General features: G+C 41.8%; 1 pseudogene; it reads left to right on the top strand.

The window, feature by feature from the left end:
- The first annotated feature begins 17378 nt into the window (after window positions 1-17378).
- Window positions 17379-23924, top strand: LOC134625702 (neuroligin-2-like; annotated as a pseudogene).
- Window positions 23925-24868: the final 944 nt, after the last annotated feature.

Raw genomic sequence — 24868 nt, 5'->3', positions numbered from 1 at the left:
ACTTGCCGAGGCCATAAGGGTGACACCCACAATACGTAGTTTAGAGATTGGACAGCTGTGTCATAAAATAACCTTATACGCGGATGACGTTTTAATTCTTTTGACTAACCCTGAAACATCCGTACCTAGTCTCATTGAGGTGATTGACAGATTTAGCTGTTTCTCTGGCTATAAAATCAATCTGGCTAAATCAGAGGCCATGCCTCTTGGTACTCTTTCTACAATGCCAACTACTGTTCCTTCCTTTCCTTTTAAATGGTCTCCCAATGGATTTGTGTACTTGGGAATCTTTATTACCCCATCTTTCGATCAACTGTACAAAGCCAACTTCACACCCTTATTTGGCAAACTCAAACAAGACCTAGAGCGATGGGCGTCACTCCCTGTCTCCTGGCTAGGACGCATTGCCCTGATCAAAATGAATGTGCTGCCTAGGCTATTGTATCCTATCCAAATGATCCCCGTCTTGTTCTCTAAAAGGGTATTGAAGGACATAAACGGTTGGCTCACCTCTTTCATCTGGAATAAGCGTAGACCTAGGCTCAAGATGGCAGTATTACACCTGCCAAGCTCCATGGGCGGCTTGGACTTACCTAATATTAAAATGTATCAGCTTTCTGCCCATTTAAGATTTGTGAACGACTGGGTTAAGGGTAAAACTTCAATCTGGTCGGATATTGAGATGGCTCTGTCACAATGCAAACTAAGTGATTTATTATTTTGTAATGATTTTAAAGAAATTAAAGTCCTCTGCACAAATCCTGTAACAATCAACACCCTAAAAGCATGGCGACTTGTCCGCCGTCTTGAGGGAAGATCAAAAATAACATCAACCTTTACCCCAATAATAAATAACCCTGCTTTCCCTCCGGGTTCCTCGGACCCCGGCTTTCAACAATGGTCTGATAAGAATATTAAGTCTCTTGGTGATCTTTTCTCAGGTGATAAACTCATGTCATTTGAACAACTTACCAACAGTTACAAATTGCCAAAACAAGATTTCTTTTACTTTTTGCAAATAAGACATTATATCACTCACAGTACAACCCTTATTGAGCACCCTGAAATATCTGATGTTGAGAAAATTTTGTTTAAGCAACAGCTGAAAGTGTCTCTGAGTTCATTTTACCATGTACTTAATGGTTTGACTACCACTGATGCGCAGGGGGTCAGAGGTGTGTGGGAGAAGGAGCTGTCGACAACCATAGACGAAGAAAAGTGGGATACCATTTGGTCTCTTGCAAAAAGGATTTCAATTTGTACTCGGACAAGAGCAATACAATTTAAGATCTTACACAGATTACATATATCCCCTCACCGCAGACACCTCTTCAACCGCTCTCTTTCCCCTATGTGTCTCAAGTGTAAAATTGATGTGGGGACTTTAACTCACTGCTTTTGGTTTTGTCACAAGCTTCAAAGATACTGGGTTGAAATTACAGGTGAAATGGGGAGAATCTTCCACGCTGATATAGAGATGGACCCTATATCCCTGATTCTAGGTTTTCCAAGTGGCCACCTAAAAGCAGCAGCCAACAAAAGATTGTATAACATTCTAACATTTGCGGCCAGGAAAAATATCCTCTTGCAATGGGTCAGTGATAAGACTCCCACTGTCTGTGGCTGGCGCAAAATAATTTTCGAACTGATTCCTCTGGAATACCTCACCAACGTTATACACCACAGTGTTGGTCAGTTCTACAGAGTGTGGCACCCTTTTTTGGACTATATCGGACCAGACCTTTCCGCCATCTTATTAAAAGGACTGTTGCGCACGTGATCACCACCCGGGCGCTGTAAGAATAACCTACCACCTCTTGTATTATGTTGTATTATGCCATATTTAAGAGCTGTTGTGTACGTTCTGTGTTTGTACTGTTTTGTTGTTTTGTGTCTGGTGTCGCAGACACTGCCTTGTTAAAGGAAAAAAAGGAAAAACTGCAATAAAAACAATGACGAAAAAAAAAAAAAAAGAAAGCCAGGTAGTACGTCACGAGCTCCCTCGGTGGAGTGAAACTCTGCCGTCTGCTCCTTGCTATCTAAAATATAACCGGGCGCTGGCGTAAACTCTCGACCGTCTCACACTTTGTTTAATTAGTTTTCTGTTTGACGTTTATTCAGCTGTGTGAAAACCCCGGAGGAACCCTCCCGAGGGATTAATAAAGTTAAATTTAATTTAATCTAATCTTTTTTTTTTTTCTTTTTTTTTTTTTCCTTGTCTGTCCCATTTGGTTCTTTAGCCGTCAGAATTGTTGTCTGAAGACCAACAAGGATGCCAAATGGATTTATTTTGCCAAATGGATCATCGTGGCATTGCCGTATTGCACCATTTGATCAACTTTTGTTGTTATTATTTATTTTATTTTCAGTAGTTACAGATGAGACAGACATGATTGGGGGATAGGAAAGGGAGAAAGAAAGAGAGGAAGGAAAAGAAAAACAGAAGGGAAGAGGGACAGTGAGAAAGGGCACTTACAAAGACAAAGAGAAAAAAAAATCTGGATCACCTGTTGAGAGAAAAAGAATAGAAAACAAGCAAAAAAAAAAACAAAGCAACATACTAAACACAACACCATCATGTTAATCTAGCTAAGTGTAAACAGCAATAAATACTAAATATTGAATGTTGTTGTGCAGCACAGACAGCGCACAATGTGCTTTGAAGTAGCAGCTAAGAAAGGTGTAGTTTATGTCTACGAACAGTGAACACCCATGTGCACACCCGTGTGGATCAGCGCGCTTGTATACAGAAGGTTTCCCCATGTAACGGTCTGCTAGAGGGTGTGGAGGGCCATAGCCCCGTCCCCCAGGGCATGAAGCAGGCATGGAGGAGATCCAGGCTCCAGACATCCAGGGACCCCAGAGTGCGAGAGCCCAAGGAGTACCACCGGAGGGGCATTCGTGCCACCCTCCTGGGAAGGGCTGAGGAGATCCCCAGACGAGGGGTCACCCAGTAGCCACGGAGCAGAAGCCAGAGGGGGCTGCACTGGCGCGCCCGCCGGCTCTGCCGGCAGCCAGCTGTGCCAGAGTGAACCGAGCTGCAGGCCCCGAGGCCGGAGGTTCGAGGGCCCCCTTTGCCCCGGAAGAGGCCTGACCGAGCGACAGGCACCAGGCCCCGCCAAGTAGCCACCGGGAGTGAGCTGGTGTATACCTGAGCACCCAGCCCCGGACACCAAGAACCACCAATGCACCGACTCCTGAGTGCATCAGTTACCGGCAGGGAGTGTGGTGAGGGGAGATAGGCCTCCACACTTTGGAGGGCCTGGGTGTTCCCAGGGAGGTGGAGTCTAAGACCTGACCTGACATATAAACACAGACAAACAGGCACACACAGACACAAACATGCATTCCCACCCTCATGCACACATATACAAACACTCAGCACTCATCCAACGTAGGAATAGACATATATGCACATGTATACACAATCGCACTCCCCAAACATACTCTATACCCCGGGTCCAGGTACCCTCGCCCCCAGAGGGGGAAACGGCACCCAGACCCAAGAGATGTGACCCTTTCCCCCCGGGGTGGAGGCAAGCAGACCGCCCCAGGCCTCGCAGAAGCAGGGAGGCCAATCTGTCAGCCAACACCTCCTCCCAGCCCCCCGCCCCGATGGCTGGCAGAGAACGGGGGTGTGTGAAGACCCCATACCTCCCTCCTCCCGCTCATGTGTAGTGTTGCTGCGTGTTGTTCTAAAGTGCATTTAAAACAGGGGAGGGCATGGTGTTGCTGCCGGAGAGCAGCAGGTGTTAGCACGGCCCCTCCCGAGAACCCTCAATGTCTACATGGATTTAAAATTGAGAGGTGGGCACCGGCGCCAGAGGTAGGGTTGAATACTCAGACCATTCACTGGACGCCGTTGGCGTGGTCACCCTCAAGGCCCTATATATATGTGTGTGTTATGACAGTGTGAATAATGTGGATGTCTAAGTTGTGGAATAAAATTGAGGCACAGGTGGCCAGAAGGGGACAGAGGGGGGGGATGTCTCCCCTGCACCCTGGTGACACACCCACACCCCAAGGCCCTACCTGTGTGGGTGGGTGTGGTGGAGCGGGAAGAGGGAGGCAGCCGGGGATGGGGAGGAAAAGAAAGGAGGGGCAAGATGCTCCTCCCTAGGGCCAGCTCCCCCGCTGACCCCAGTAGGCACCCCCGTCCTCTGGCACCCACCAAGGCAAGGGAGTCCAGGCCCATCCAGACCAGGGCCTACGGCAGCAGCACCGCCAAGCCCCACAGGACCCAGGGAAGCCCACCCTACCCCACCGCAGAGGAAACTGTACCCACCCTAACATTCAATCATCTCCCAGACTACACAAGACAACAGACACCCAGGTTAGGTTTGTTCTCCACCTCTCCTATGTCTCTCCCCCACCTGCAGAGTGGACTTCTGCAAGGATGGAACAACCTCCCCGCCAGTTAAAGAGCCCCCCAGTTAGGCCGATGCACCAGAGGCCCCCTGCGCCAGGGCTGAGCCCCCGTGCACCCACCCGCCCACAACCTCGGCGACACACCGACTAGGACCGAAGCCCCAAGGCCCAGCCAGAGCCCCATCACGGAGACGAAGCACCCCCGAACCCCAAGCCCCCCCGCCTGCCCCGGATCCACTCAGGGGCAGCCAGGCCACCAGGCCAGTAACCTACGTCCGCCAGCACAGACCATCCCCCAACCCCCGCTGCACGCAGCCACGAGGAGAACACCCTCTAAGAGCGACCAGAGCCACTGACGAGGTTATGACCACAGCCCCCCGGGTTGAGCCCTCCCGGGATAACGTCTCTAGGGGTCCTCCAGGCGCCCTAAGCCCGTCCCAACCTCCACATCAACCACAATAGCTAAGACGGGACCAAACCACGACCCCCCACCCCCTCTAGGTGACGGAGCCGATCAAAGGAGCCCAGAGGGATTGATCTAATGTGGTGGCAGAGGCTGTATCAAGACTAATGTGATCTATTAGATGGTTTCTATATTGGCTAGAATTAAGATTATTTTTATTTTTCCAGTTCATGAGGATCGTTTTCTTGGCGATGCATAGGGCAGTAAAAACCATGTGGACTGTATTAGTTTCTGTAGTGACATCATCCAATTTTCCCAACAAGCACACTAAAGGGGAAACTGGAATTTTACATTTCAGACACTTTGATAAGTCTTCACATATCTCATGCCAAAACTTCTGAACTGGTGAACAGAACCAAAGAGCGTGGATGTAATTGTCTGGTGTATTGCCTTGACAGTGTGAGCAGTTGTTGGAAGATGTAAAGCCCATCTTGAACATCCGATGACCAGTATAGTGCACTCTATGTAGTATTTTGTATTGTATTAATTGCAGACTGGGATTTTTAATCAATTTAAAGGTTTTTAAGCACACCTGAGACCAGAAGTTTTGGTCTAAGCTTACTGATAAATCTGCTTCCCACTTTGCAATAGGAAGGGATACTGATTCATCTATTTTAGAAAGTGTTCTGTATATTTTAGATAATAATTTGGGGGATTTAAGAGTAAGAAAATGTACCACACTTGGTGGTGTTTGTAATTCAGCTTGACTGGGGTAAAATTTCTTTTTTACTATGGATTTAATTTGTTGATATTCTAAAAACCTTTTCTTGTTGATCCCATATTGTGCAACTAGTCTGTCAAATGAAATAAATTCTGTTCCCTCTAATATATGTTCTAAGTATTTAATTCCTTTACAACTCCATTCTGGAAAATTAATCATATTATTGTTTTGTAATATGTCAGGGTTATTCCAGATAGGTGTACGTTTGCATGGGATTAATGAAGACTCTGTTATTTTTAGAAACTCCCACCATGCTGTCAGAGAAGAGCTGATGTTAACACTTTTGAAGCATTCATATCTTTTGATGTTTGAGCTGATAAATGGTAGGTCTGAAATCTCTAGATCATTGCATAGTGCCTGTTCAACATCTAGCCAGGGCTCATCTAAGAGGGTATGTTTTAACCATTCTGAAATGAACTGAAGCCTGTTGGCTAAAAAGTATTGTTGAAAATTAGGCAGATCTAATCCTCCTTTATCCTTAGTTCTTTGTAGCGTTTTTAAGCTGATACGCGGGGGTTTATCTTTCCAAAGGAATTTAGAAATATATGAATCCAGAGATCTGAACCAATCTTGTGATGGTTTGTTAGCGATCATTAAAAATAAGTAATTTATTTTTGGCAAGATCATCATTTTTATAGTGGCGACCCTTCCCATGAGTGATATGGGTAAAGATTTCCATCTAGTCAGATCACCTTCTACTTTCTTAAGAAGTGGGATGTGGTTTAATTTAGTTAAGTCTGAAAGCTTAGGAGAAACATTAATACCCAAATATTTAATGTTTCCAGATTGTAGTGGGGCAGAAGAAGAGTTATGGAAGGAGCAGTTAATGGGAAGAACTGTAGATTTTGACCAGTTAATTGAATAATCTGAAACTCTTGAAAACCAGTTTATTAGAGTAATTACCTCAGAAAGGTTGGTTTGTGAGTTTTGCAGAAAAAGCAACACATCATCTGCATAGAGACTGATTTTATGTTCTACGTTCTTACATTTTATGCCCTTAATTGTTGTGGCCTGTCTAAATGCTGCCGCTAGTGGTTCGATAAAAATTGCAAAAAGTGAAGGGGAGAGTGGGCATCCCTGCCTGGTGCCCCTCAGGAGACAGAAGCTGGAGGATGTCTGGTCATTTGTCCTGATACAAGCTGTTGGAGAATTGTATAATATTCTTATCCAGTTTATGAAAGAGGTTCCAAAACCAAATTTGTGTAAAGTTGCAAATAGAAATTTCCAGTTTACTCTGTCAAATGCTTTTTCTGCATCTAGAGATAATATTATGGTTTCAATGTTTTTACTGCATGAGTAGTCTATTAAATTAAGTAATCTACGAGTGTTTGTTGATGAGTGTCTACCTTTTATGAAACCAGTTTGGTCAGGATGAATTAAAAGGGGGGTTATTTTCTCTAGTCTCTTTGAGAGAGCTTTGCAGATTATTTTGAGGTCTACATTTATAAGAGATATTGGACGATAGCTTGAGGGAAATAAAGGGTCCTTGCCTGGTTTTAGTAGGAGACTAATGTTGGCAGAATTCATATTTGATGGAAGCCTGCCATTTTCCTTGATTTCCTGCAACATTCCGCGGAATACTGGTGCCAAAATTGTCCAGAATTCTTTGTAGAATTCTGCAGGAAAGCCGTCGGGACCTGGAGCCTTATTATTGGGCATACTTGTCAGGGCTTCCTGGAGTTCACCTGGCGTCAGTGGCGAATCCAGTGCTATTGCTTGACTGTCTAGTAATTTCGGAAGATTTACGTTGTCAAGAAACTGATCAATTTCACTATTAGATGGGTTTACTCCAAACCTCCCTCCACCCGCTCATATGTAGTGTTGATGCATGTGTGTTCTAAGGTGCATTTAAAACCCAGGAGGGCATGGAGCTACCTGCCAGAGAGCAGCAGGTAAGCGCATAGCCCCTCCTGATAGCCCTCAATGTCTACATGTATTTAGAATTGAGAGGTGGGCAACGACGCCAGGGGTGAGGTTGTACACCCTGATGGTCTTTTGGATTCCGTGTAGCGTGCCCACTCCCAAGATCCTATATGTATGTGTTATGAGAGTGTGAGTAATGTGAATGTCTAAGTTGTGAGATAAAATTGAGGCACAGGCAGCCAGAAGGGGACAGAGAGGGGGATGCCTCCTCTGCACCCTGGTGACACACCTTTACCCCAAGGCCCTGCATGTGTGGGTGATTGTGGTGGAGCGGGAGGTTGATGTTCCGATTATTAAATCCAGAGATCTACAACACTCCTCTGTGTTTGATGGTGTACTTTTGCATTGTATCCATAGCTCGCAGCACTTTTTTCAGATGTTTATTATTTTGCTTAATCTCTTAAAATCCAGTGTCACTGTTGAGCCATCGTGTCAGTCCTCTCAGTCCAAAATGAAATCTTAAGTTTTGGAGAAATTGACTGTGTAGCGTGAGGCTAAAACAAAACTCAAGCGCTCAAGCAAAGGGAGTGATCCCTGTAAGCTGTTCTACCAAAGTAGATGTGTGAGATGTGTGAGTGTTTCTTCAATTTTCAGATAAGATTTAGCACCTCTGCCAAAGATAGCTGCAGACAGCTGTGGGCACACTGGGGTTGTTATTAGTAATTTCCTCCAGTTAGTCAGGTAGTACAGTCAAAGGCGTAGATTTGGTTTTGATTCAACCACCGAACCCTGCCCGGTTGTTCCTTTTTTTCCTTTTTGTCTTTGCTTCTTGATAAAAAAAAAAAAAGAGAGAGAAATATATTTGCCTACATATGCTATTCTACATGCTTTTAAACCATTTAAAATTACAATTCATAGTTTTATATGTGAATTATATAACATTAAATTACTATTAAACAAATGACTGACTAAGTATTTTAGACTTTAGTTGACTTCAGCCATATTCCATATAAATCAGGTATCTTACAAATATTAAAAAAAAGCTTCAAATACAGTCATGACAATAAAAGAATATGACTTTAAGGACTTAACAACATTACTTCAGTTACAGTACACCAACATCTCTTATACATCAGCACTAAGGGAACACTGAATGACCTGGTGGTTTTTGTCCATAAAACTACTCACCTAAGATTACCACAAAGTAAAAGATCTCTCAGCAAAATTATGCAACAGTTTAGGCACACTATTGCCCCGATCAGATCAGTGAGCTGGGATTTTTTTATTCTAAACATGAACTACTGTTACAGCAACAGACATGGACTACTGGTGCCCCACACAACAACTCAATGTCCACTATGTGAAGCAGCCAAACACATGCCTCCTCTCGTTAACTGAGATAAATTGCTGGCATATTTGTTTTACATCTATACCGTCCAGTCTCTCCTGGTGGACATGGCATACAGCAGCATTGTCTAATCTCATTTGAGTCATTGTTAACCTTAGCCATCTTTTTAGTCTTCTGAGAGCACTGAAGCTTCTTTCAGCCTCAGCCGGAGATACTGGGATGACTAAAAGGAGCCTGACAATTGTCATGATAATAAATACTAGTTAATCTATAGCACCAAATCATCAGTCAGTCACCTGTGACCTTGCCTCTTCACCTCTGTCCAAGCTACAACATGGCAGAGGCAGCTCTGTCACCTGATAAATAACAGTGAGACATTCCACATACATGCAGTCACACATGTGCTTCAAATACAGTAATGAACCACCAAGTCATCAACCAATTCCACCTGTGATCTTGTATCACCATTGCTCTCTGTGCTTTGTGTTGGTTCTTCTGTCACCTGACAAATAGGACATACATGATAATAAGAATAAAACGGGGAGCTGCTTCAGTGTTTCTGTCAATTTGTGCAGATCTTGACTCATCATGATGAGTCAGTAATGTTTGTAGGGTGAGTGCATTTTTAAAACAATTTGTGCAAACTGCACTACAAGGTGGAATATTTGCAAAATCATGACTACCTCATGATATATTGTCTCAAAAATTAACCCTATGAATATGTCAGTACCACTGGGATGAAATTATTGTGTCACCAACATTTTAACGTTAGACATATAATTTTAACGGCCTCTGTAAACTAATATCCTGGCTTGCTCGAGGCTGCCGTTTTCTCTGACAGTTTCAATCAAAATTAGAAATGCTACTCTGGGAGACTGAGATAACTAATAGTGCTGCCTGTTGTGCAGATAGTTTCCAAAACACGTTATTCATGGTTACATACAATTTTAGACTGATGTGTGCCAAAGCCTAGCATAGCCTGTAACGTTATTATGACGGACACATTTTATGAGTGAACTTGACTTTAACTGACTTACAGGTTTCTTTGAAAAATACTTTTTTGCTGCCATCCTCCTCTCCTCCTCGCAGTGCAGGGTTGCCACTGCTAAAACTAAACAGAGCTCCCTGAAAGGCACAGCCAATCACATTGGCCATATTTGTCACATGAGGTAGGACTCCAGTAGAGAACGTAATTTAACTCTTTGTGCACCGCTGGGTGAAAGAGACGTTGACAGATCGTTTTTTCTTTCTGTCAGTTTTGTTTTTCTTTACTCGAAGAGATCAAATTATTGGTGGGGACAATTCAATAATCGCTGGATATCGGTGGGGACATGTCCCTTCCGTCCATGCCAAATCTACACCCTTGAGTACAGTTAAAGTCAAAGGTTTTAACAGTGGCACCACTTGCAACACTAAACTTTTATTTATTTGCAAACAAACGTTTTGAAACTTGTGACATTCTGTGAAAAACAAAGTAACGTAGTGCATGAAGAACAAATTTTGTGACACATAAGTGCTGATGTCTAAACACAATTCATTACATCTCCACTCATTTTTATAAAAGAAGTGACTGTCTTTCATATTCCCTGACACTGACCTAATTATATTATATTTCATGCTCAGCTACAAATTTTACTTCACTGGCACACACACATCACACATCCTACCATTTGTCTGTGATTTTTGTTGCTCAAATAGCTGTTTAGTGAAATAATATATATATTTTTTTAATGTAATTGAGCAGTTGTCCTGTCTGTTCCCTGGTTGTTTGAGAAATGCTCAATGCATTTTTTTCACTCTAAACCAGACAGACCATTTTAGGAATTGCCAGTCATGCTGCTATCCAGAGGAACAATGAAATAAAATATCCCTCTACACTGACGATATAATATTATATATAACAAAACCCAATTCTACAACATCATACCTAAAAAGAGTGTGTGAATTCAAATGGTCTAAAGAGGGTATTAAATACTTTGGAACTTTCATTTCCATACCCTCGGACCACTTGTTTGACAAAAATTATAATAAAATTATTCAGCGTATCAGCAGTGATTTAGAGCAGTGGTCTATTGTCCCCCTGTCTCTGTTAGGTCGAGTTGAATATATCCGTATGACTGTTCTGCCCAGGCTACTCTATTTATTTCAGATGATACCAGTTGAAATCCCAAAGACAATGTTTGATAAGCTGAATGAAAGAATTTCTAACTTCATGTGGGCTAAACAGCAGCCTAGAATTAGACTCAAAACCCTGCAGCTGCCCAAAATAAAGGGGGGCATTAATGTACCTCATTTTAAATATTACTACTGGGCTGCACAAATAAAACCTTTGCTGACATGGTTGCAAAATGATAGACATACTCTGGCTCAAAATAGAAAAAAGTAAATGTCCCAAAACACTGGAAACACTACCTTTCGTTGAAAAACCCGTAAAAGAAATGGCAACCTGGACAAAAACACATTAAAAAGTTTGAATAAAATTCAGTCAGCACTGGGACTACCAAAGTATCTTTCTTTACTATCAAGCACAGGATCTATGAAAACCTTTTCCTCTAATAACTCAGATACTGGGTTTAAAACGTGGGCACATAATGTACTGAAATATGTACAACAACTATTGGAACAATGGAACTTTAAGACATTTGAACATCTGAAGAATGAATTTAATCTCCTCAGGACAGATTTTTATAGATCTCTACAACTAAGGTCCTTCTTGACGGCACTCAAAAGCTGGGGAAACATTGCCAACCCCACACCTAATGAAGAATTTCTAAAAAGTAAACAAATCAGAAACAGAGACAAGAAGACTATTAGTAAAATCTATAACGCAGGCTCATCAATGATTAAGCATAATTCCCTGAGGATGAGGGAAAGATGGGAGGCAGAAATAAATGAAAGAAATACCTGATGACACCTGGTGGGAAATATGTACTGAAGCACAGCAAACCACTAGTTCAAACACATGGAGAGTTTAAATGGAACAATATCACCAGATTCTACAGAACACCAGAAATAACTGCTAAGATGGGTCCAACACATCTGAGTTCATGCTGGAGGAACTGTGGGACACACTCTGCCAACCATACTCATATATTGTGGCTCTGCCCTAAACTCTGTGTATTCTGGAGGCAGATATTTGATGCTCTCAAAGACGTTTTCCAAGGTAAATATTCCCTTAAGTCCTACAGTAGCAGTGTTGGGAAGGATTGCAGAACATATTGACTGCAAAGCCACAACTTACCTTCTAAAATATATTACTCACTGTAGCCCTAAAATGCATAACTACCAGATGGTTAAAACCACATATAATATATGGATCCAGAGAGTGTATGATATCTGCCTGATGGAACAAATTACATACTCAGACTACAGAAACCTGTCTTTGAGAAACGGTGGGGACCCATGTTACCTTTACTATCACAATGAAGAACACCACCTAATTTTAAGAGCTCTCTCTCTACACACACATACACACACACTTATCTATGGACAGCACAGGAATAAGGAGACCAAAAGACTGCCTCACATAAGGCCAAAGAGTGCTCATGTATACTTTTCCTTTATATGTATATATGGTTGCTTTCTGTAACATGCTGCTGCTGGACATTCATGGCTGCTTTGTGTAGTTTTAATGTGAGTATATGTTTGTACATACAGGTACAGTTGAATAGAGGAAGTGTAGGATGTGTCACTGCTGATTAAAAATAAATAAAAATTGAGTTAAAAAAAATTCATACCTGTTTGGACAGCAGGAGGTGTAGTTTCCCTGAATTTGTTTTCCTGAATTTCTCTGTATTTTTTTCTCACTAAGAATTCAGGAGGCAGCATCAAATATGAAGTAAATTCACAGCTTGTTTTTTTTAATTGTATAAATTATCCTTTTATATATTACATATTCAGAGTAACAGTTATTATAGTTTAGGAAATTAGTTATTATACACTGTATGACATGATTATGATTAATAAAACATCATCTATATCCTAAAACAGAGGGTACACTGCAAGGTGCAAACCACTTATAAGCCTCAAGAATAGAAAGGCTAGATTGGACTTTGCTAAAAAAAAAAAAAAAAAGAAAATAATTCAAAAGAAAACATCTAAAAAATCAGCACGGTTCTGGAAAAACAGTCTTTGAACACATGAAACCAATATCAACCTCTACCAGAATGATGGCAAGAAAAAAGTATGGAGAGGGTTTGGAACAGCTCATGATGCAAAGCGTACCACATCATCTGGAAACACGGTGGACACAGTGTGATGGCTCGGGTGTGCGTGGCTGCCAGTGGCACTGGGACTGGAGTTTATTGATGATGTGATACAGGACAGAAGCAGCCACATGAATTCTGATGGAATATTTATGGACCTAACTGTATATTTCTTAAGCTCTATCAAGTTTGCAGTTTTAAAATTAAGCATTAAAGAAGATGCTTATTGATTGCTACTAATGGTTTGTGGTGAAGGGTATTTAAGTGGACTGTGAATTTTAGTTTTAGTCTCTGTCTGAAGGGCAGAATTATGATCCTATTTTTGCCTACTTTTGGGTGTAAAGTACATCTTTACACTTAAATATTCCTCTTTGACTCATTGACTGATCTCATTTTGTTTCTAGTCTGTGGATCAGAAAAGGCATATGTGAACACACTTATTAAACTTCATGGTCAAATATGGTTATGCTTATAATTTATTTCTTCAAACACTTTAAAACTTCAATCAGAAAAAGAATTTGTTGACATCACTGAGATCATTTTGAGATTCTGTGTCATGACACTTAACACTCTACAGGCATCGATAATAAAAAATATACAGGTCGTTTCCGGTCACCAAGTTTATCATTTAATGACTTAACAAAGAAAAAAATGTAATTAAGTGGAATTATGTGAGAGCAGATATGTCAAGAAAAGCAAATTTTAAACACTGAGAAAAAAACTCACATAGATGAATTAAAAAGGCATTTATGCTGAGATAAATCTTTAAAAAAAATGGAAATATAAATATTTAACATCAGATTTCTCACAGAAACACAGAATTTATACCAATAACCTTAAAACATAAAAGGCAACTTGTCCACCCAAGTTGTGAATGCAATAACATGAGAACGAAGGGACGTAGGAGTTTCAAACTGATACCACAGGTGTATCTATGATTGGTTTAAAATCAGTAACCTTGACCTTGAGGTCAAATTTTCTGAAAATCTTGTAAATCAATAACTTGAGAACATGGCGACAAAGGATATAGAAATTCATTACATAGGTACATCTGCTGGGGGGCTGAGGGTTACTACTTTTTTCATTTTAAATTTTCTGTTTAATTACAACAATGCAGACTGAGTCATCTACGACTGTTAATGATTATCTGACAAAAAGGAATCTCATACACATGTCTATTCAGTAAAAGAAATTAATTGTGTTAAAAGCAAACAGATCAAAGGGATCAGTAATGGCAATTATTTGTCATTGTCTTACTTGTCTTAGCCCAGTTAGGTAAACATTAACAATATATTTAACTTTGTTAGAAAATGGAAAATGATTCTTTGAGGCTGTTTTCTGCCTGCTCTGTGTGATGCCATTCCAAGCTGCAGGAATATCAGCAGGTTTTGCATTATATACGTTTTGGCAAAGACCCTGTTCTACCTTGCCATCACATATTTCCAGTAGTCTGATGCCTCAAGATCACATCTGGAGGGATTCTCCAGTCCGGAGAATCCCTCCTTAACTTTTATAAGGGTGAGATTCATGGTTTGTATCACTGCAGTGAAAACTGATGTTACTGATCACGAGAGAGGAGCATATGTTAGTGACAGGTTTTTGTGTTGTGTCCCACCTGTATCTACCCAGACCCTGTGGTCTATATCATGAGCACCTACACATTAAACAACTTTAGCATTATAATGGCTTCAAGCTCACACTGAGGCCTGTGGGGCACTATCAGCCACTGAGACAACAGACACATTTAAGTGTTTTAACATATTAAATACTTTAAAGCTACCTGTTCATTTAATGGAGGTGAACGATACATCATAATTTTACATAATTACATCACAGATGAGAGACTAAATAAATAGATTTTAGGTAGATGCTTGTGCATTCTTAAAGTCTGATATGTTGAACTGAACTGAGTGTGTCATCTGTTCAAAGCCTCCCAGTCAGTGCTGTTCTCCATGCCTGTCTTACTGTACATGGTGTTATTAGCACAAACACTTTAAAGGTGAACATTTAGGACTTACTGCAAATGTTACTATGTCAAAGTTACTGTGACTCAAACAGAGAACATTTTGATTTTTTTATATCCCTCAACTAATTTATTTAAAAGTATTTTATAGCATATAACACCTTTGAAAATATGCTTCGGTTCACATTTAACTCCAGAAAATCAAAATATGGATATTACCTGACCAAAGATTTGTGGTGACGTCACTGCTCTTTTAACTGTTTGGTGTCTTTGCTTTGTTTGCTGGTTGTAGAAATGGTTTATATGAGCTTTGAGCTGAGATTCAGAGGTTTCTGTGGACACCGCTCATGTCGGCACTTATATTTCTGACCTTTTCTTATAACCGATTAAACATGATCTCCTCCCCTTTGCCCCCATGTTTGGTGGTGTAGGTGCAAATGATCAGTCATGACATTCTCATATTAAATAAGATACTGCAAATAATTATTTCTGCATTTGTGAGATTGAAGTGAATTGAAAATGTGTATGCAATGACCCTGTTTTAAATATTTGACCTAAAAATTGTTGGAGTGAATGAGCCTCAACATGATGACCTAACTAGTGATACCCTGACACACACACACACACACACACACACACACACACACACACACACACACACACACACACACAAAAGCATGTTATGCCGGTTTCAGCTGAAACAATGTTTCAAACCAATTTCCGGGTTTTTAGTTCACCATTTATGAGGTTTCAAGAAGAAAATAAAAGACAGATCTGAATGTTTGAAAATGTTTTGGAAAAATTCTGTAAAGATGAGATGAAAAATACTCAAAGGATAAATTTAATTGGTTTATTATTTAGATAAGTTGAAAGAAAAGTTAAACAAGCAAGTAAATAATGAAACAAGGTAAAATGAAGTAATAATGAAAAAAGTTAAACAAGTAAATGAAGAAAAAAGGTAAAATGAAGTAATAATGAGGAAAAAAGTTAAACAAGTAAATGAAGAAAAAAGGCGGAGGAGAGAAAACCCCAACAATCCCCTCTGAGCAAGCCCTTGGCGACAGTGGAGAGGAAAAACTGCCTTTAAACGGGCAGAAACCTCCGGCAGAACCAGGCTCAGGAGGGGACAGTCAACTGCCGGGACTGGTTGGGGGGCTGAACAGAGGTGGAGCAAGACGAGGCTACATCAGGTGAGGAAGCAGTAGCGTCTCTCCTCCGGAACAAGTGGAACCATTTTGTCTTTTTTTTCATGCACTTTTCCACAAGCGCTTTTTTTTCCAGGATGAGATTTCTCAGCTCATCGATTGTTTCTGTGTTTTGCTTTTCAAGTTTCTGGCATCTTTGTTCCACCTCTTCTAATGTTGCTTGTTGTTCTTCAAGCTTGTCTTTGAGTTGTTTGGATGTTGCCTCTTGTATCAGCTTGTCCTTGTGCATGTCTGCATTTCTCTGTTCGACTTCTTTGTGCTTTTCTTCTAACTGCTCGTTTCTTTTGTGGATTTCTTGGAGTGTGAGCTGCAGGTCTTCGTGTATTTTGTCTTGTTGTTGTTTTTGTGCCTGCATTTGAGTGTTTTCACGCTTCAAGTTATTGAATTCCACCAAAATCCCCTTAACGAGCTCGGAGTTGTTTCTCGCATTTTGCTCGATCCTTTTCCGCATCTGTGAGCAGCGTTTCTCCAGTTTCTCCTTTTCTTCTTCCACTTTAGCTGCTTTGTCCTCCAGCTGATTACAAAACTCTTGAAGTTTTAGATTTTTAGACTCAAAGTCCTGGACAATACGTTTTCCTTCTTTCAGTCTTTCTTGTTGTTGCTCTTTCTGTTGAAGAAGGTCTTTATTTTGGCGCAGCGTTTCATCCAGGCTTTCTTTCAGCATTCGGTATTTTACCTGCATGCTCTTCAGTTCGTGCTGCATGTCTCTTTGTTTTTTGTCATGCTCTTCCTTCTGTTGGAGGATTTCTTTCTTTTCTTCCACAGCTTCATGGAGCTGTCTTTGGAGCAGCTGATTCATTTGGTCCATGTATTGGAGGTCCCATTCTATCTTATCAGTCATCGTTTTCTTGTCTTGGAGCTGGTTGGTCATTTCTTTTAGTTCCGCGCTCTTTTGCTTATTTTCTTTAATGAGGTGCACAATCTGCTCTCGGGCCTGAGCAAACTTTATTCCCCAGCCCTCATTAATAATTTTTATGTCCGGCTGGCGCTGTTGTCTGTCTTCCAGCTCTTTATTTTGGGCTTCCATTCGTCTACACTTGTCCTCCAGTTGAAGTTTCTCTTCTTCAATTTGTTGCATTTTTTTCTGGAGAAGGTAGTTTTCCTTCCTACTCTCCTCTAATGCCCTTTGGAAGGATGAGACGCCATTTGGGGAAATCGGCCGGCCACGCCAGGAAGGAGAGGCGGCGTAATCTTTTTGAATTGCTTGTTTGTTTCTTGGAAACATGTTGGAGTTTCTATACGATGACCTTTAAGAGCTTTCCAAATGTTTCTGTGGTGAACGTTTTGTAGGCTGCAAACACAGATGCTGCTGAAACGAACTAAAACTTGCTGTGTCTCACCCCTATTTAAGGAAAAATATCAAAGGACTTAAGATTCTTAAGATCTCCCTATGACATCATCACTCCCTAAGCCAATCAGATTGTCACAAGACATTTTGGAATGGGGTATTTTTTTTTAAACTGTTTTCAAACTTAACTTAAAATTTCAGTGTTTCCTAGTTGTGGACTATCGGTTAGTCCAGCCGATTAAGAAATTAATTGTCACAAACATCCCTAATATTATATAACAGACAACAGAAAACAAGACAAGTTTTTTTTTCTACACAATAGAGCTATAATAAAAGTTTTTTTTTAATTATCCTACTTTTTATAAAAGGGAATATTTATTAATGAATATGTATTTAATTAAAAAACTCTCATCATCTAAAGGGTTTAACAAAAAGGGGGAGCTTCCTGCTCGAAAATGAAATGCCCCCATTTTTCTGGGCGTGGGTGTTTAACTAATTAAAAAGAACAAACAAACAAACAAACATCTGTCTCCTATTTTTTTTGTGTCACACAGTAAAGAAGCATCAATATCTGATGAGAAGACATTAATTTGTTGGTGTTTGTGGTGTTTGGTGCAGTTTTCCTGTTTTCTGGGTTGTTGTTTATTTCAAGTGGAGATGAATATCTCTAACAAGTTGATTTGTTCACATTTGCACGTCTTAATTTTTAAGAGGAATGTGTTTTTTGAGTTTGTACACTATATGCATGTAAGGCAACCGTTTCCTTTTTCACTATTTTTGTGTGGTGCATTTTTCTATTTTAACAAAAGGGGAACAAAAGACATTTAAGTCGACCTGAGATGATTTGTTTAAATGTTTACATGGTCTTACTGAGGTGATGCAAAGTGAAACATGCTTTCTTTTTTTGGTAATGTGCTGGAAAAGCTTGAAAATGGACCTTGAATGTGCTTAAAAAGTGCTTGAATTTGACCCTGAAAAAGGTGTATGAACCCTGCATATATTGCAGTATTTACAGCTTATAGTAGAAATTTCATGCCAACAGCTAATCTTTTTTTTTTCTTTTTTCTTTTTTTTTACTGGGAAATGAAATGCTGCCAATTCACAAAGCTGGTTTTCAGCTGCACTTCCTGTTGTAGACTTGTGATGTACACAGGCTCTGTTCCAGCACTCAGCATGTTCTTCCTTATTTTCTCCACCAGGGGGAGTTCCTAAACTATGACATCCTGATAGGAGTGAACCAGGGAGAGGGGCTGAAGTTTGTGGACGACAGTGAGGACAACGACGGCATCTCAGCTGCGGCCTTCGACTACACCATCTCCAACTTTGTTGACAACCTCTACGGATACCCAGAGGGTGAGGACGCCACCTCTGTACACTGCCACTTTTCAGTTATTCCATTTTACAGCCTCCTCTCACTTAACTGCGTTTTGCAGCATCATCAGGTTTTGTCTTTTTAGGAGCCGCGTTTGTTGATTTGTTAGTTTTTTCTTTTTGCTGTATTCATTAAAACAAACGGATAATCCTCAAAATGACAAATGTGGGCAATTATCAAAGCATACATTACAGTTCTGATAGCTTGAGTTCACGTGAATCTAACCTGAATTGAAATTAAAATTAATACTTTAACAATTCTGTTTTGCAGTGTTAGTCAGTAAGTGACTGGCTGCTCCCGTATAGGATTAGAACGATGCCACCGTATCCCATATTCCAGCCAATAATGCGATTCACATTCGTATATACGCAGCCAATCAACGTCGTTGACAGGCTATGACAGCGTCCTTATGTGCCGACACCGTAGTTTTAGCAAGCAAAGCGGCGTGGCTGATGTGGAGTGAAGTCACGTTAATGACAACGTGTACAACCATTGGAGATGTGAGCAGGACAGACGGAACAAATGACGGAAAAAGTGTGGACTTTATACCAGTTTTTAAATTGTGTTGATAGGCCACATAAAACCAGAGTTGTGATAAAAATATGCAATGTTTGGTTTTCTTCCTGAATACTACCGTTGTTTATATTTACTGCGGGAAGAAACGGTAAAAACGGCGTTTTATTTAAAAAAAAAAGGCTCGAAAGCACTCTCCGCCTGTGAGCAAAAACAAACCCCCACCCCCCTCTCTCTTTCCTATTGGTCGAAAAATGTACCATGTCGACCAATCAAAAAATGATATGGCAACGCGGCATCTAATTGTTAAGAAACGGGGGGAACTTTTAGGAGTGACGGTGGTGTTTTGAGATGTGAGAGATTTGAGACGTTTAGCGCAAATCTTGTGTAGTTAGTGTGTAGTGTAGCCAATAGTTTTGTTGTGTGTGTCAGAACAATGAGGCAACTGCTGAATGTTACAGGTGTTACAGGAGTGATACATCTCCTGCAGGCCTGCAGGTATCAGGCTGTTGTTCTCCTTTATCTCATAGTGGACAGAAATTATTTTTTGGAGTGGCACAAATAATTTGTGTGGCATCAAATTTGATGCAGAACAGCTGATTGTTCTGTAAATAGTTTGAAATGTTTATTGAAAAAAAACGCATTGACTGCATTTAAAAAAAATAGCTACAAAAAACTTTGTTGTTTGCCAAACTGAGTTACTTTTTTGAGGAGTAACTATATAATTAAATTGCCCAGCATTGGTAATTATATACTATATTTTGCAGACAGAGAGTTACAGGACTCTCTCCCAGACCACAGACTCATAATACAAGTCAGAGCTTTATAAAAAAAAAAAAGAAAGTTGTGTTTTCGAAATTGGAGTTCAAGTTATTTTTACTTCCAATAGTGTTAACATACTACACAGGCCAATGGCTAGATTTTTTTTTTTACATTTTCATTGTAAGTGGGCTAAAGCAGTTTAAAAGTAGTCTAACATAAATGTAAATGCTGTAATTTGATTATTTTAATAAACTATGTAACTTGGATGGATTAGATGCTGGCGTGACCACAGTGCACACGTCTGATGTCGCTCACAGTGGTCCAAGGGACCGCTTAGGGAGTTTGTGTGTTTGCTCAGACACATGAAAAATTAGAGGGAACGTTGATCCTGAGGGAGACCATTAAGTTCATGTACACAGACTGGGCTCACAGGGACAACGGCGACATGCGGCGGAAGACTCTGTTGGCCCTGTTTACGGACCACCAGTGGGTGGCACCAGCTGTGGCCACTGCCAAACTCCATGCCGAGTTTCAGTCCCCAGTTTACTTTTACACGTTCTACCACCACTGCCAGACCGAGACGCGGCCCGAGTGGGCCGACGCCGCGCACGGGGACGAGATACCTTACGTGTTCGACGTACCGATGATCGGTGCCACGGACCTGTTCCCGTGCAACTTCTCCAAGAACGATGTGATGCTGAGCGCTGTGGTCATGACTTACTGGACTAACTTCGCAAAGACTGGGTAGGCCTCATGTCATAGTAGTGTAAACTGTACCTGTTACTGTATGTTCTCTGACAGAACTACAGGCTTATTGTCACAAAACACGGAGTGTTCAGGTAGCAGGACCCCAAAGCAGACTCAGAACACCGCAGCTCAGAACTATGTACAAGTTTTATTTAACTGAGGAATCTTTTCACAAAGCTAGGAAACGAAAAACTAAGGCTCATGCCACGGGGGGGAACGAGGAGCGTGGAGCCCAGGAGCACTGTAATCGGGACTGTGGGGAGACTGCAACAGAAAGGGGAGACACAGTTAACAGCACGCAGGTTGCCAAAAAAAAATGGAAAGCTAGACTCCATAAGTTGCCGAGGCTTACAGGTAGAGCAGGACCGTGGAGCTTGGAGGGGAGAGATGCCCGGGAGGGGAATCCTTAGGGAGGGAGGCGGTCAGGCAGGAGGACAGGCAGGCCACAGGCTTCCACGCCGAATGCTGGTAACACTGGAAGGAGACTTACGGACTGGCGAGGAGAAGCCGTCAGAGCTGGCTAAAGTAGTCCTCCGGTGATTGCCGTAGATGAGACGCAGGTGGTTTGGAGGCGGCCCAGCCCGAGGGTGTGGCCACCACAGCCTCCCACGGCTCCCAGGATGCCAAACCACGGGCCGTGACACTTATCAAGCAAAGGTGTTGATTTAGCTGTAGACTTTAATGTGTTTCCAAAGTGTTTCCGTTTTGTTACAGTTCAGGTAAATTTATCTAAGTCTGTTAACACGTAACAGGACTTAAATGGCTCAGGGCTCAGTCTCTGTAACACTTTAACCAAATTAAACATAATCTCAGATTTTACATTTTTTGAAGAAGTTGAAAGAAACTAAACATCATTCAATCTGTAATCTGAGCTAAAGAGAGAGCGAGAACAATCAAATTACAGGAGAAAGAAACAAAAGTTAATGAAATGTAGCAGCGACATATAAACACAGTTGGATGATGAAGTCAGTGCATCATGGGAAGTTTCCCACTGCACACTGAGCCTATATCAGCAGGACTGTGGGTTGATTTAGGGTCGTGCGCTCCAGCTATGTCAAAAATGATCAACACAGATGTAACATGAAGAGCCTTTCAAGAACAGAGAAATTGTGGTGTGGTGATCGTGATCCCTTCAGGTCCCCTGACTGATCACTGCTAGAGAGGTACAAAGAAAAAACTGAAATATTAGCGCCTATATTAAGAATGAAATGTTTCTTGCGATGAGCTGTAAACAATTACAAAATGAATTACATTAAATTAAATTAATTAAAAAATTAAATTCTTTGATTTATTGAATTGTTTATTGTGGTAGAAATCCTACACTAAAGTGTTTCTACTGTTGTCATGTGCTTTGCTTTAACACTCTAACAGGCGATGCTACCATAGAACTGTTGCAGTAAAGTATGATAGTGGTGCAATAATAGCAGCTGCTTATTATGGGCTGAATTTGCCGGCTGATTTAGCTTAATGTCATCTTTTTTGTTTTAGTGTGAATCTGTAATTAAAATGCTTATAGCCTTCTAGTCCTCTTGAATACTTGAATCTGGGTTGCTAGTTTAATTCCCATGTGGCTTTGAAGAACTGAACATACTGGTTCACCAAAAGCATCCAGATCCCAGAGCAGCCGGTTGGTCTTAGATAGTTTAAAGGTTGCACAGAGAATGGGCCCCCTGTCTGTATTCAGTGTATTGATGCCACATGTTACTTATAATGGAGACTGAATATAACTTTGAACTGAAACGTTTAACCTTTATGCTCCACCAGGGACCCCAACCTGCCCGTCCCTCAGGACACCAAGTTCATTCATACCAAGCCCAGCCGCTTCGAGGAGGTCATATGGACCAAGTTCAACTCGAAGGACAAGCAGTACCTTCACATCGGTTTGAAACCTCGTGTCAGAGACAACTACAGAGCTAACAAAGTGGCCTTTTGGCTGGAATTAGTCCCTCATCTTCACAGCCTGCACGACGTGCTCTTTCCCACCACTACGCGCTCCCCTGCAGGCCGTGACCCCGGCACCATGAGGCCCAGAAACAACGTTCCTCGAACCACTCGTCATCCTTACCCTACCTTCCCGTCGCTCCTCTTCCTCAACGTCCTGGCCTTCGCCGCCCTTTACTACAAGCGTGACAAGCGGCACGAGATGCGCCGGCACCGGCTGTCCCCTCAGCGGGGCGGCCCCGCCAACGACCTGGCTCACAGCCAGGAGGAGGAGATCATGTCCCTGCAGATGAAGCACTCGGAGCACGACGCTCACCACGACATGGAGCCCCTGCGGCCCCACGACATCCTGCGGCCCGCCTGCCCTCCCGACTACACCTGGCGCTGCGCCGCGCCCCGCCCCCGACGACGTGCCGCTGATGACGTCAAACACCATCACCATGATCCCCAGCACCATCACCAGCATGCAGCCTCTTCACGCCTTCAACACATTCCCCTCCACCGGCCACAACAACACCCTGCCCCACCCCCACTCCACCACCAGGGTATAGTAGGGACAGGCCCGACACAGCGCCACCTAGGGACCAGGAACACTGGCTCTGCTACCGCTCTGGAAGGGAGGCCTCTAGACGTGGGCCTTCGTTCTGTCCTCTTATTCTCTTCTTTCTCCAAAAGCAACTACACCTGCTGCGTCATGTGCTGTAAAACTTGGCAGCTCCCTCCACTGGTGGCATGTGGAGGTGCAACTGAAGTGTACAGCAGCAGATGAGCAGTTTGGGGTGGGGGTGGGGTGGGTGACTCAGATCTTTCAAAGATACTGTTTTCAAAGACGGTCTGCTGTTTCCAGGCTCAAGACCTCCAACATTTGTCAAAGGGACGAATGCTCTCTCGCTCCTCGCTGTTTTCTCTTTTTTACGTTGGCGTCATCTCTTTTTCCATCTCCTGTGTGTTATGTGCACATTATGCTTCTCTCTTCTACATCCGTGTTTTATTACTGCTCTCTTCCTCTCATGTGACACGCCTCCCTCCTGCTCTTCTCTAAAAATTCCCGATCTGCTGAGCAGTTTGGAGGGGGGAGGCGTACACTAAACATATAACTATGAAAACACTGATATCTTTCATTCTACCAGCATTTTTAGGTGCCAGGTAAGTACTGCTGTGTTTCAATTCTCATCGAGGGAGAAGAAAATCGAAAGAAAAATAGAGTATCGCTATTTACCGTCAACTAACAGAGTTCTGTCATGTTCTCATGACAAAGTGCCAAACTGGCCCTCAGTCGTGATTTTCTTTCTTTCATCTTCTCTTTTTTTGTTGTTTTGTTTGAAGCATTTGTTTCATTGTTGTTTTTTATTGTGTGGAAAGAATTTTTCTGAAAATATAGATATAGAGAAATGATATTATATATAGTTCTATATAAAATGTGTACAAAGGAGAAAGTATATAAAAGGGTTTTCTCAGTGGGGGATCTATGCATGAATTATTTTTAAAGACGCGGGGAAAAGGACACTGTACCTGTCGATGCACGTTTCCCAAAATCTAAACGAGTCATATCGCTCCATGTTTGCTACTTTTGGTTTTTGGTTTTCTCCCACAGAGTAAGAGCATCGCAGGAGCTCCTGAAGTCAAACGACGCCTCCCAGCACTCATTTATTAAAACGGAGTCGATGCCAAAAGACTTAAATGTTAGAATCAAAGCAACAGCTGTGAACTCAGTCATGGTGTCATGTGCAGCCCTTCATCTCACTGTCACTACTTTTTCTTTTTAGGGTACGTGAGGTAAAGCGTCCGTCGATCTAGCTTGATTGTACAAAATTATTTTTCTACGTTCTTAACAAAACAGAGCAGAGACTGATGCTGCTCCTGTCTGACCCCTTATTTCTAGCACATGTGTATTCTGACTGACGTGTGTGTGTGTGTGTGTGTGTGTGTGTGTGTGTGTGTGTGTGTGTGTGTGTGTGTGTGTGTGTGTAAGAGTGGCTGTCACTGTGTGAGTGTGATATCACATCTGCATCACTCAAGCGTAGGCGGGCCTGCGTCAGACAACAATAAACAAAAAAGCAGAAAAAGGCCAACAGTAAAAACTCAGACTCCAGCATGAGCTCCTTCCTG

Source organism: Pelmatolapia mariae, linkage group LG4, assembly GCF_036321145.2.
Source record: "Pelmatolapia mariae isolate MD_Pm_ZW linkage group LG4, Pm_UMD_F_2, whole genome shotgun sequence".
Lineage (NCBI taxonomy): Eukaryota > Metazoa > Chordata > Actinopteri > Cichliformes > Cichlidae > Pelmatolapia > Pelmatolapia mariae.
Note: the sequence above shows the minus strand (reverse complement) of the source record. Positions and strands in the feature narration are given on the sequence as shown.